Below are 12166 nucleotides of genomic sequence, written 5' to 3'. Positions count from 1 at the left end.
CTAACCTCAACTGCGGATGTTGTGGATAGGTGGAAGGAATACTTTGAAGACCTCCTCAATCCCACCAACACGTCTTCCTATGAGGAAGCAGTGCCTGGGGAATCTGTGGTGGACTCTCCCATTTCTGGGGCTGAGGTCGCTGAGGTAGTTAAAAAGCTCCTCGGTGGCAAGGCCCCAGGGGTGGATGAGGTCCGCCCAGAGTTCCTTAAGGCTCTGGATGCTGTGGGGCTGTCTTGGTTGACAAGACTCTGCAGCATCGCGTGGACATCGGGGGCGGTACCTCTGGATTGGCAGACCGGGGTGGTGGTTCCTCTCTTTAAGAAGGGGGACCGGAGAGTGTGTTCCAACTATCGTGGGATCACACTCCTCAGCCTTCCCGGTAAGGTTTATTCAGGTGTACTGGAGAGGAGGCTACGCCAGATAGTCAAACCTCGGATTCAGGAGGAACAGTGTGGTTTTCGTCCTGGTCGTGGAACTGTGGACCAGCTCTATACCCTCGGCAGGGTTCTTGAGGGTGCATGGGAGTTTGCCCAACCAGTCCACATGTGCTTTGTGGACTTGGAGAAGGCATTCGACCGTGTCCCTCGGGAAGTCCTGTGGGGAGTGCTCAGAGAGTATGGGGTATCGGACTGTCTTATTGTGGCGGTCCGCTCCCTGTACGATCAGTGCCCGAGCTTGGTCCGCATTGCCGGCAGTAAGTCGAACACATTTCCAGTGAGGGTTGGACTCCGCCAAGGCTGTCCTTTGTCACCGATTCTGTTCATAACTTTTATGGACCGATTTTCTAGGCGCAGTCAAGGCGTTGAGGGGTTCCGGTTTGGTGAACGCAGGATTAGGTCTCTGCTTTTTACAGATGATGTGGTCCTGATGACTTCATCTGACCGGGATCTACAGCTCTCACTGGATCGGTTCGCAGCCGAGTGTGAAGCGACCGGAATGAGAATCAGCACCTCCAAGTCCGAGTCCATGGTTTTCGCCCGGAAAAGGGTGGAATGCCATCTCCGGGTTGGGGAGGAGACCCTGCCCCAAGTGGAGGAGTTCAAGTACCTAGGAGTCTTGTTCACGGGTGGGGTAAGAGTGGATCGTGAGATCAACAGGCGGATCGGTGCGGCGTCTTCAATAATGCGGACGTTGTACCGATCCGTTGTGGTGAAGAAGGAGCTGAGCCGGAAGGCAAATCTCTCAATTTACCGGTCGATCTACGTTCCCATCCTCACCTATGGTCATGAGCTTTGGGTCATGACCGAAAGGATAAGATCACGGGTACAAGCGGCCGAAATTAGTTTCCTCCGCCGTGTGGCGGGGCTCTCCCTTAGAGATAGGGTGAGAAGCTCTGCCATCCGGGAGGAACTCAAAGTAAAGCCGCTGCTCCTTCACATCGAAAGCAGCCAGATGAGGTGGTTCGGGCATCTGGTCAGGATGCTACCCGAACGCCTCCCTAGGGAGGTGTTTAGGGCACGTCCAACCGGTAGGAGGCCACGGGGAAGACCCAGGGCACGTTGGGAAGACTATGTCTCCCAGCTGGCCTGGGAACGCCTCGGGATCCCCCGGGAAGAGCTAGACGAAGTGGCTGGGGAGAGGGAAGTGTGGGTTTCCCTGCTTAGGCTGTTGCCCCCGCGACCCGACCTCGGATAAGCGGAAGAAGATGGATGGATGGATGTGCACACTGTACACTTAATTGGAACGTTAATACCAATCTAACCTATGACATATGACGTGATGTGGGCTCCGTGCCACCTGCCGCATGAACCACACTGGTGTAGAAGGGTTTGAATTTTTACCGGAAGTGAAAGATCCATTTTGAAGGGCGAACCTCATCGTTCACACCAGCGCTAGATGTGATATTTCCGAACTATTACAGTTTATATATATTGCTTACCTGACTAAAGTGGGAAACAGTTCCTGAGAGTAGACCATACACACCGAAATTTTCCAGTCCAAGAAAAACTTCCCTGTCGTCACAAGGGCCGTAATAGCAACAGCATTGTCTGGAATGGGAACAAGTGAAAGATATGTGAGTGTAATATGTCCAAGCTAAGGCATCATTTCTGTGAAAAATGATGGAGTCACCTTGTGAGAAAGCCACGGTCAGGAGACTGAACAAGCCACCTGCTGGGTTGGTTTAAATCACAGACTGTTTTTCTTCCCAACAACTCCAAAAACCCTGTGCGGGTATTTCTGTGATTCCAAACACAAATTGAACCAGGAAGATGCTCAAACCAAATGTCCCAAATCTGAGAGAAGTACAAAAGTAGCCTAAGTATGTCAAAGACCAAGGTGAGAAAAAATAAATAAATGAGAAGATGTGAAATGAAATAACTATAAATGTTTTTACACATCAGAAAAGCACCCACTTCTTAAGTAAAACAGCAGCTTTCTTCTGGTTAAAAGTATTTTCATGGCTTCACTTTCGACTTTTTTTCACTCATGTTCCTCTAGCTGCGTAGTTGAAGAGAAGAACAAACGATTAAAGACTAGAATAAATTATTTAGTGGATTGTGTATCAAAGCATATCATGCAGGCTTACGTACTCTCTGGGACTTCCTGTTTATTTATTGAGGCCATGTGGATTTTTTATTATTCACAAATGTAAGTTTCTAAAACAATTCAGCCAATTTCTCTCACATTTTTTTATTACATAAAGGTCTTGGGACATACATATAAAACAGTTACAACACTATCATCATATTACAAAAGAAAGTAATAAAGATAATTAATAAAATAGTATAGAGACCCAACAAATGATTCATAAACATTTGTAGTTACACAAAGTTACACACACATTTGTATAAAAGACAACTGTTCAAATGATGTATAAAGTTAAAAATAAGCTTCCTGAAGTGGTCCAGAAGATGTTTCAAATGTGAAGCAGTACATTTCTATATCATAAAAAGGTGCTAATGGGATCATTACTAATTAGAAATAATAAGTAATACTTCAACATTTCAAACACCTATAGAAAACTATTATGAATAAGTCTGAAATGTGTATTGTATGTAAAATATGTCTTGTACTGTTTACTCTCACCCTTTCAGTCAAATTGTTCTGTTGATTTTTTAAATAAAAGTACACAATGTTGCATATCAATGCATGTACTTGACTGAAAAAAAGCACCAATATAAAATCTATAATCTATAAATGTAGAAGCATATCAAAAAGTTGTTAAAAAGTTTGTTACAAAAAAGTCACACATTTTGTATGTGCTGATGTTAGAAAATCAAAATTAAAGTCTTTACAGTTTTCCAAATCCTGCAGTTTGTAAAACCTTTACCATAGATTCAACAGGAAAAAAGTTTGTTCACTAATGTGCATTTTTATGTGCACTTTCAAATGTCCCATATTTGTAAAAGATAAGCCACAGATTGAACACGAAAAAGGTTTTTTACCAGTGTGTGTTCTCATGTGTACTTTCAAATTCTGACTTTTTGCAAAGCCTTTACTACAGATTGAACAGATAAAAGGTTTTTCACCAGTGTGTTGTCATGTGTACTTTCAAATGTTCCTTCCTTGTAAAAGATAAGCCACAGATTGAACATGAACAAGGTTTTTCACCAGTGTGTGTTCTCATGTGTACTTTTAAATGTTCCTTCCTTGTAAAAAATAAGCCACAGATTGAAGATGAACAAGGTTTTTCACCAGTGTGTATTCTCATGTGTCTTTTCAAATGGTAACTTTGTACAAATGCTTTACCACAGATTGAACAGACAAAAGGTTTTTCACCAGTGTGTGATCCCATGTGCACTTTCAAATGTCCCTTCGTTGTAAAAGATAAGCTACAGATTGAACACGAAAAGGTTTTTTCAACAGTGTGTAATCTTCTGTGTTTTACAAAACATGAACTTTGTGCAAAACCTTTACCACAGATTGAACAAGAAAAAGGTTTTTCACCAGTGTGTGTTCTCATGTGTACTTTCAAATTGTGACTTTGTTCGAAACCTTTACCACAGATTGAACAGGAAAAAAGGTTTTTCTTCAGTGTGTATTCTCATGTGTCTTTTCAGATCACAATGGTATTTAAAAGTTTTGTCACAGTGAGAACATTTGAAGTGAGTGTTGTCAGTGTGACATGTCTTATCATCTTTAGAGTCTTCATCATCTCTGTCAGAAGATTGTGATGTTGTGTCCTCACTATCTGATAGTGGAGCTAAGAGCTTGTCTGCTTGTGATCCTCCACAGTGGTCTCCATCAGCTTCTGTTGTCATGTGTTGTGTTGAGCTGCTGCTTGAAGGCTCCGCCTCTCTCTTCTCCTCACTTTCACCTTTGACCTCATCATCTTCACTCTTCACAGGGACACCAGTCACTGGGAACTCCAGCAGTCCTTCAAGATGACCTCCTTCCTGACTGATGATGTGTTCCTCCTCTTCATCTTTAATGTGGGGTGTCAGTGAGTCTTCCTCTTCCATTTTACAGGGAAGGGTCTGTGTCAAAGAGGAAAAGGAGACGCCAGAGGGTCTGTGGCAGCTGGTCGTCCTCTTAGAAGGATCCTCCTTCACCATCCTGAAGCTACACTCCTGTTTTTCAGGCAGAAGTTGTTCTTCACAGACATCTGCAGGACACAAAATGACAAACATGCTTGAGAAATGTCAAGATTCAGTCAGTAAGTTCACATGAACTTAACAAAACAAGTTATTATATGAATTGGACTGAAAACAAACACTTTAATTATTAAAGAGTTCCGGTCAGACGTTTTTTCATGAGACACATTTCCGGCGTTGTTGATGCACTAGTGAGCCACAAATGAGGAGATGCTGGTCATTGCTCATTGACACTTCTTCCACAACCGTCCTTGCACGCTACACGGTTACAACAAAGATGACGTGGAGAAGACACTGTCGAAGGTGAGCCGCGTAAATAAGACCGCCCACAAAACGGCGCATCCTGAAGTGACTGTCAGAAAGCGACTTGCTCCCCTCACCTCCCAGGGGGTGAACAAGGGGATGGGTCAAATTTCCCCACACCGAGTGTTTGTGTGACAATCATTGGTAATTTACCTTTAACTTATGCAACATTTTGACCAAATAACCACCATCACATGTTATGTAGACCACAAGGAAGTGTTTTACATTTAGAAAAAAAATCCTTTAATGCGCCCTATCCGTGCGCCATATATGAAAAAAGATTAAAAAAAATAGAACATTCATTGGCAGTGCGCCTTAAAATCTGGTTCGCCCTATGGTCCGGAAAATACGGTAGTTCCATCTCCTACATGAAAGAGAGTGTCGCAAACTCTACTGCACACTGGAAAACGTGTGGTGCAGAATTGCAAGTAGCCACAACAAAGATTTTGAATGAGTGTAGTAGTAAATAGTAAATAAATGCGATTAAAATCTGCTTACAATAGAGGCTACTAGAGTCACACTATTCTGCCTAAAAAGAACTTAAAACACATCCAAACACCTCAATTATTAACGCATTTTTGCTCATTAGCGCATTAATTTAAACCCCATCACAACGTTCGCTTTTTTTTTTAAACAACATCACTGAATATTACACACTGCAGACTCTCTGATAGCCAACAAATACAATGAGACATCACTTACTGAACAAGGTCTGCTGCCACCATGACACAGACGAATATAATCTGGATATATTCCCGTTTAGATGAAGAATGATTCATAATCGTCGCACGGAAAAGGGGGGCGAAGCCAAGTGTTTTTTCGTGTCGTTCTAAATTGGCTGTCAAACGGTACCAAAGTGCAGTGCAATACATCTATCTGAACAGTAATCTATTAATTTATACCTGCACCTTTTTGCCCTTTTATCCTGCACTACCATGGACTATTTATTGCAACAACATTCCGTTCTTATCTGTACTGTAAAGTTCAAATTTGAATGACAATAAAAGGTGTAAGTCTAAGTCTAAACTTGTCAAGAGTACATCCTCATCCTTCTACTATCCAGGTGAGAGGCACGATTCATGATCTGGAATAATCTTTCACCAGCACCGAGGAGATGAAGGAGCTCACCAGCCGGTGATGTCAACATAGACACAAAAGCTATAAATAGTTTGTCTGCGTTAGCACTTTAGTAACTATATCACTAATACTTGGTTGGTATTCAAGCCACGAAATGCAAATGGGGTATTGTTGGCGCTTTTTGGATGGTTATAGAAGACCTCCCATTGGCTCCTTTGCAAGTGGACTTTTATTTACATTTATGAGTTAGAATGTGATTTAAAAAAAATTATATATATATATATATATATATATATATATATATGTATATATATATATATATATATATATATATATATATATATATATATATATATATATATATGTATTTTATAAAAATTGTGAACAATAGAAAAATTCCCCAAAAGAGTGCAGTTCCCCTCTAAATTCAAATGATTAGATTTAAGACTTCAAGTCCATGAGCATGAAGTGATGAAGCCTACTTGGATGAGAGGACAAACATCTTCTAAGACAAAGTCAAGAGTCCAGTTGTGATGGATTGAATGCCCTGAGAATAAAATGATATGTGGATGTTGTGCTTACTTGGACTGTGATGAAGCTGTGAGGACTCAGGTGGTTTGTCTTCATGCTCTTCAGTCTTCACAGAGACAACAGTCAGTGGAAACTTGCTGAGATCAGCCTCCTCCTGCCCTAGAAGACACTCTCCCTCCTGAGTGATCCACACTTCCTCCTCTTCCTCTTTAATGTGAGGGGTGGCTACTGAACATCTGTTGGGTAAATAAATAAATAAGATAAAGAGAGAATATAAATAGTTTTTGACTGACACTGTTGTCATGATTTGTGTTCTTTCGTGTGTTGTGTTAAAAGTGCGTAGCAAAACAACCAATGAAAATGCGGGGAATATCTCCTTTTGTCCCAGACACTAAAATTAATTCAAGAGTGAGTACAAAAATAAATTTGGAAATTTGATGGGGGTATATTGGAAAGCTTTTTTATAAGTATGAGTCAGCATCGATTGAGGCATTCTTAACTTTACACTCACAGATGTAAAATGTGTAAATATGTTATTGTGTATATAGTCAATGACACCTAAACTTTATCTCTTAAAGGGGAACATTATCACAATTTCAAAAGGGTTAAAAACAATAACAATCAGTTCCCAGTGGCTTGTTTTATTTTTCAAAGTTTTTTTCTAAATTTTACACCTCCCGGAATATCCCTAAAAAAAAGCTTTAAAGTTCTTGATTTTCGCTATTTGCGATGTGACTGTCCATTTCCCTGTGACGTCATACAGTGCTGCCAATAGAAACAACATGGCGGTTACCACAGCAAGATATTGCGACATTAGCTCGGATTCAGACTCGGATTTCAGCGGTTTAAGCGATTCAACAGATTACCCATGTATTGAAACAGATGGTCGGAGTATGGAAGCAGATAGCGAAAACGAAATTGAAGAAGAAATTGAAGATATTGAGCGAATAGCTATTGACGCTATTCGGCCATAGCGTGGGTGTACCTAATGAAGTGGCCCATAGCATGGCTGCCTTATTAGCATCGCCGGTAAAATGTGCGGACCAAACGATCAGGACTTTCGCATCTTGTGACACTGGAGCAACTTAAATCCGTCGATTGGTAAGTGTTTGTTTCGCATTAAATGTGGGTATCTACTTTCAAATGTACATACAGCTAGTGTAAATAGCATGTTAGCATCGATTAGCGTAGCATGTTAGCATCGATTAGCTGGCAGTCATGCCGAGACCAAATATGTCTGATTAGCATATAAGTCAACAACATCAACAAAACTTACCTTTGGGATTTCGTTGACTTAATCGTTGCAAATGCATCTGCAGGTTATCCATACATCTCTGTGCCATGTCTGTCTTAGCATCGCCGGTCAAATGTGCAGACACTCTGGCAAATTCAATGGGGGTCTGGCGGCAGATTTCTTGCCAGTGGTGCAACTTGAATCCCTCCCTGTTAGTGTTGTTACACCCTCCGACAACACACCGACGAGGCATGATGTGTCCAAGGTTCCAAAAAATAGTCGAAAAAACGGAAAATAACACAGCTGGGACCCAATGTTTACAATGGGTTGAAAATGAAAATGGCGGCTGTATTACCTCGGCGACGTCACATTTTGACGTCATCCCCTCCAGAGCGATAAACAGAAAGGCGTTTAATTCGCCAAAATTCACCAATTTAGAGTTCGGAACTCCGTTAAAAAAAATACATGGTCTTTTTTCTGCAACATCAAGGTATATATTGACGCTTGCATAGGTTTGGTAATAATGTTCCCCTTTAACTTAACCACAATCTTGTAATGACTTAGTCATAACCATAACTTCAATATCATGGAAATAAAAACATCTAATTCCTAAATCACTTAAATAGTATGTTATTGTTATTATGCAAATTGCTTTTTTGTGGTCATTTTGTTAGCTGGGTCTAAAAGAACATTTACCAAAAACATTTTTTCTATGTGGTGTTTTATGGAGTATCTCCATCAACAATTCCTCTTTAGGAATTGGAGACCATCTACGACACGCTGAAGGGAAGTCAGTCACCTTTATGTTCTTTTAATAAATCAAGAGTTGACTACTTTGGTTATTGAACATACATGTTTACTTTCACTTATTGTTGCATGTAAGTCAGAATAAGGAAGTAAAATTATAACTAATTATATTTGATTACAGTATAAAATGTATTTCGTGAGTGTGTGAGTTTGGTGTAAACATGTTGACACAGGTTTACATCTTCTTGGGGACTGGAACACAGATATGTCCCGAAAGGATGCACCCATTTTAAAACCTTCACTGGGGCGGTTTAGCTCGGTTGGTAGAGCGGCCGTGCCAGCAACTTGAGGGTTGCAAGTTTGATTCCCGCTTCCGCCATCCTAGTCACTGCCGCTGTGTCCTTGGGCAAGACACTTTACCCACCTGCTCCCAGTGCCACCCACACTGGTTTAAATGTAACTTAAATATTGGGTTTCACTATGTAAAGCGCTTTGAGTCACCTGAGAAAAGCGCTGTATAAATATAATTCACTTCACTTCACTAAGTTGTGCCACCAACATTGTCTCACTTAGCTCATTAAGCAAACTACCAGGGTGAGTGAGTCCTTTTAAACCTTCATAGACCTCGTTGTTACTTCTGATCAGTTTAAGAACACCACAAGTGTGCAGCTTAAGTGATCATTCCATGATTTTCTGTACCTATAAAGAACATAGTGTTATGTTTTTCTTTCCCTGCCTTCTCTTCTGTTGTGATTTGTTCCCTCAACTCGTTAGTCTCCAGCGAGGGGCGGACACTAAGGCACACCTCTAACCTATTTCTACCGAGGAGTATCTAAGCTCGTCACCCACAGCTGGTCTTGTCGGTTAATTTATCCTGCACCTCCTACGTGCATGCGCCTGCTTCGCCTCGTCAGTCCTGGTACGTTGATTTTCCTTAATCCTGTATTTCCTAACGTTGTTGTGTTTGTTTCCTAGCCTCCTTGAGGCAGTAAAGACTTTACCCTGTGCCTCGTGCGCCCTGGCTTTTCCCCTGCCGACCACTGGGGAACCTGTTCCATTTAGTATTCATGGTGTGTACTTCTACCCCATCGCTTTTCGTTACACTTTTTGGACTCATTAAATGTATTCCTTTTTGTTATTCAAACTTGCCTCCCGTCTCTGCATCCCGGGGTCACCCCCTTGACCAGTTCGTAACACCTAGGACCGAGGCTGACGGCCACAAAGCAAGCAAAGCTACAATCCTCAAGACCTAGACTAGCAAGGCTTTCAATGACAAACTGCCAAATTAAGACTCACCTTGGTGCTTGCAAGTACACATGTGTTTGGGTCAATTCCTAACCTCAGAAAAGTAGATAACTTCACAGTCAAAGTGGGTGACAATATTATAACAAACAAAAATGTGATTACCTATCTTGGCTGCATCTTAGAGACTAATCTCTCCAGTGAAAAAAAGACTACTAAATATAGTTTAAGAATCAACCGACAAATTCTGTTCTTACTAGTGTTGTCCCGATACCAATATTTTGGTACCGGGACCTGTACCAAAATGTATTTCGATATTTTTCTAAATAAAAGTGACCACATAAAACTGCATTATTTGCTTTATTTAAACAAAAAAAATCTAAGAGTACATTAAACATATGTTTCTTATTGCAAGTTTGTCCTTAAATAAAACCGTGAACAAACTGGACAACTTGTCTTTTAGTAGTAAGTAAGCAAACAAAGGCTACTAATTTAGTCTGCTGACATATGCAGTAACATATTGTGTCATTTATATTCTATTATTTTGTCAAAATTTTTTAAGAACAAGTGGTGGAAAATTGATTTTTAATGTACTTGTTCATTTACTGGTAATATCTGCTTATGTTCTGTTTTAACATGTGCTATCTACACTTCTGTTAACAAGTAATAATAACTGATTCTTAGAATAGAATAGAATAAAGTTTTATTGTCATTATTGCAGTGAACAGGTTCAAAGAACAACGAAATTGGAGCAGATATCCTAAGGTGCAGATACAATTTGGTAATATAAATAGTAAAAAAATAAGAGATGTATCTATATATATGTATATACTGTATATCCACACACATGCATATATGCATACATATGAATAGATATACACATACACTTATAACATTATTGCACATTATGGTCCGAAAAAAATAAAAAGACATGACAAATGAGGACATGATGGACACATTCTGCTCACTCAGTGCCTGTTTATTGCTGCTATGGCTCTTGGGTAAAAGCTGTTTTTTAGTCTATTTGTGCCAGCTTTTAGCACCCTATAGCGTCTGCCCAGAGGGTAACAGTTCTAGGTGGCAGTGCCTGGGGTGGAATGGGTCTTTCAGGATGTTCTGTGCTTTTCTTAGACAGCGGGAGCTGTACAGGTCAGCCAGGGAGGGGAGGGGGCATCCGATGATCATCTGGGCGGTCTTTATGACCCTCTGGAGCGCCGTTCTCTCTGCGGCCGTGCAGCTGCTGAACCACACGCAGATGCAATAGGTCAGGATGCTCTCAATGGAGCACCGGTAGAAGGACACCAGCAGTTCCTGAGAGAGGTGGTTGTTCCTGAGTATTCTCAGAAAGTGCAGTCTCTGGTGTGCCTTCTTGATGGTAGCCGTGGTGTTGGTGCTCCAGGACAGGTCGTCGGCCAGGTGGACTCCCAGGAAGCGGAAGTCGGAGACCCTCTCCACGCTGTCACCGCTGATGATCAGGGGGAGGATGTCCGTTTTATTCTTCCTGATGTCTATGACCAGCTCCTTGGTCTTGGAGGTGTTCAGGGCCAGGTTGTTGACTGTGCACCAATCCGACAGCTTCTCCATCTCGTCCCGATATGCAGCCTTGTCTTCCCTCCGAGATGAGCCCCACTACGGTGGTGTCATCCGCAAATTTGATGATGGAGTTGCTGGAATGGGCAGGTGTGCAGTCGTATGTGTAGAGGGAGTAGAGAAGGGGGCTCAGCACGCAGCCTTGTGGAGAGCCGGTGCTGAGGTACAGGCTCGATGATATGTGGCGACCTAACTGCACCCTCTGGGGGCGGTTGGATAAGAAGTCCTTAATCCACATGCAGATGGAATTCGATAGACCCAGGTCTGACAGTTCGGACACCAGTCTATTGGGTATAATGGTGTTAAATGCCAAACTGTAATCCACAAAAATCAGCCGCACGTAGCACGGGATTATTGTGGAGGTCTTCAGGCATGATGGAGTGACGGCCTGAGAGAGGGACTGGGTGAAGATCTTAGTAAATATTCCGGCCAGCTGATCTGCACAGTCCCTCAGTACCTGTAACGGGACCCCAACCGGAGCCGTAACCTTCCTCGGGTTCACTGCCCTCGGTGTGCGTCTCACCTCATGCTCCTCCAGTATAAGGGTGCAGCTGCTGTGGGTGTTAGGTGGGGGTATTGTGATGGCTGTAGGCGTTTTTCTCTCGAATCGGGCGAAGAAGCTATTTAAAACCCCTGCTCGAGAGGCGTCGCCGTCAGCCGAAGGGTTTCTGGGTCTGAAGTTGGTCATGTGTTGTATTCCTGGTCCTGCGCTTTGAAAGCACTGTCTCTCTCTTTGAGTAAACTCTGGATTATTTTTGTCATCCAGGGCTTCCTGTTGGGGTACACCCGGGTGTGCTTGTCCACAGTGACAGATGTACCCCAGGACCACTTCTGTGTACTGCTCCAAGTCTGAGTTTTCAAAAACTGACCAGTTTGTTGTTTCAAAGCAGTCCTGCAGCTGTTCCAT

General features: G+C 42.2%; 1 pseudogene; it reads right to left on the bottom strand.

Moving 5' to 3' along the window:
* Positions 1-2765: 2765 nt before the first annotated feature.
* On the bottom strand, positions 2766-12166 carry LOC133544925 (gastrula zinc finger protein XlCGF57.1-like; annotated as a pseudogene).

Source organism: Nerophis ophidion, linkage group LG28 (assembly GCF_033978795.1).
Source record: "Nerophis ophidion isolate RoL-2023_Sa linkage group LG28, RoL_Noph_v1.0, whole genome shotgun sequence".
In the NCBI taxonomy this organism is placed as follows: Eukaryota; Metazoa; Chordata; class Actinopteri; order Syngnathiformes; family Syngnathidae; genus Nerophis; species Nerophis ophidion.
The sequence above is the reverse complement of the archived record's forward strand: the minus strand, read 5'-3'. Positions and strand labels throughout refer to the sequence as shown.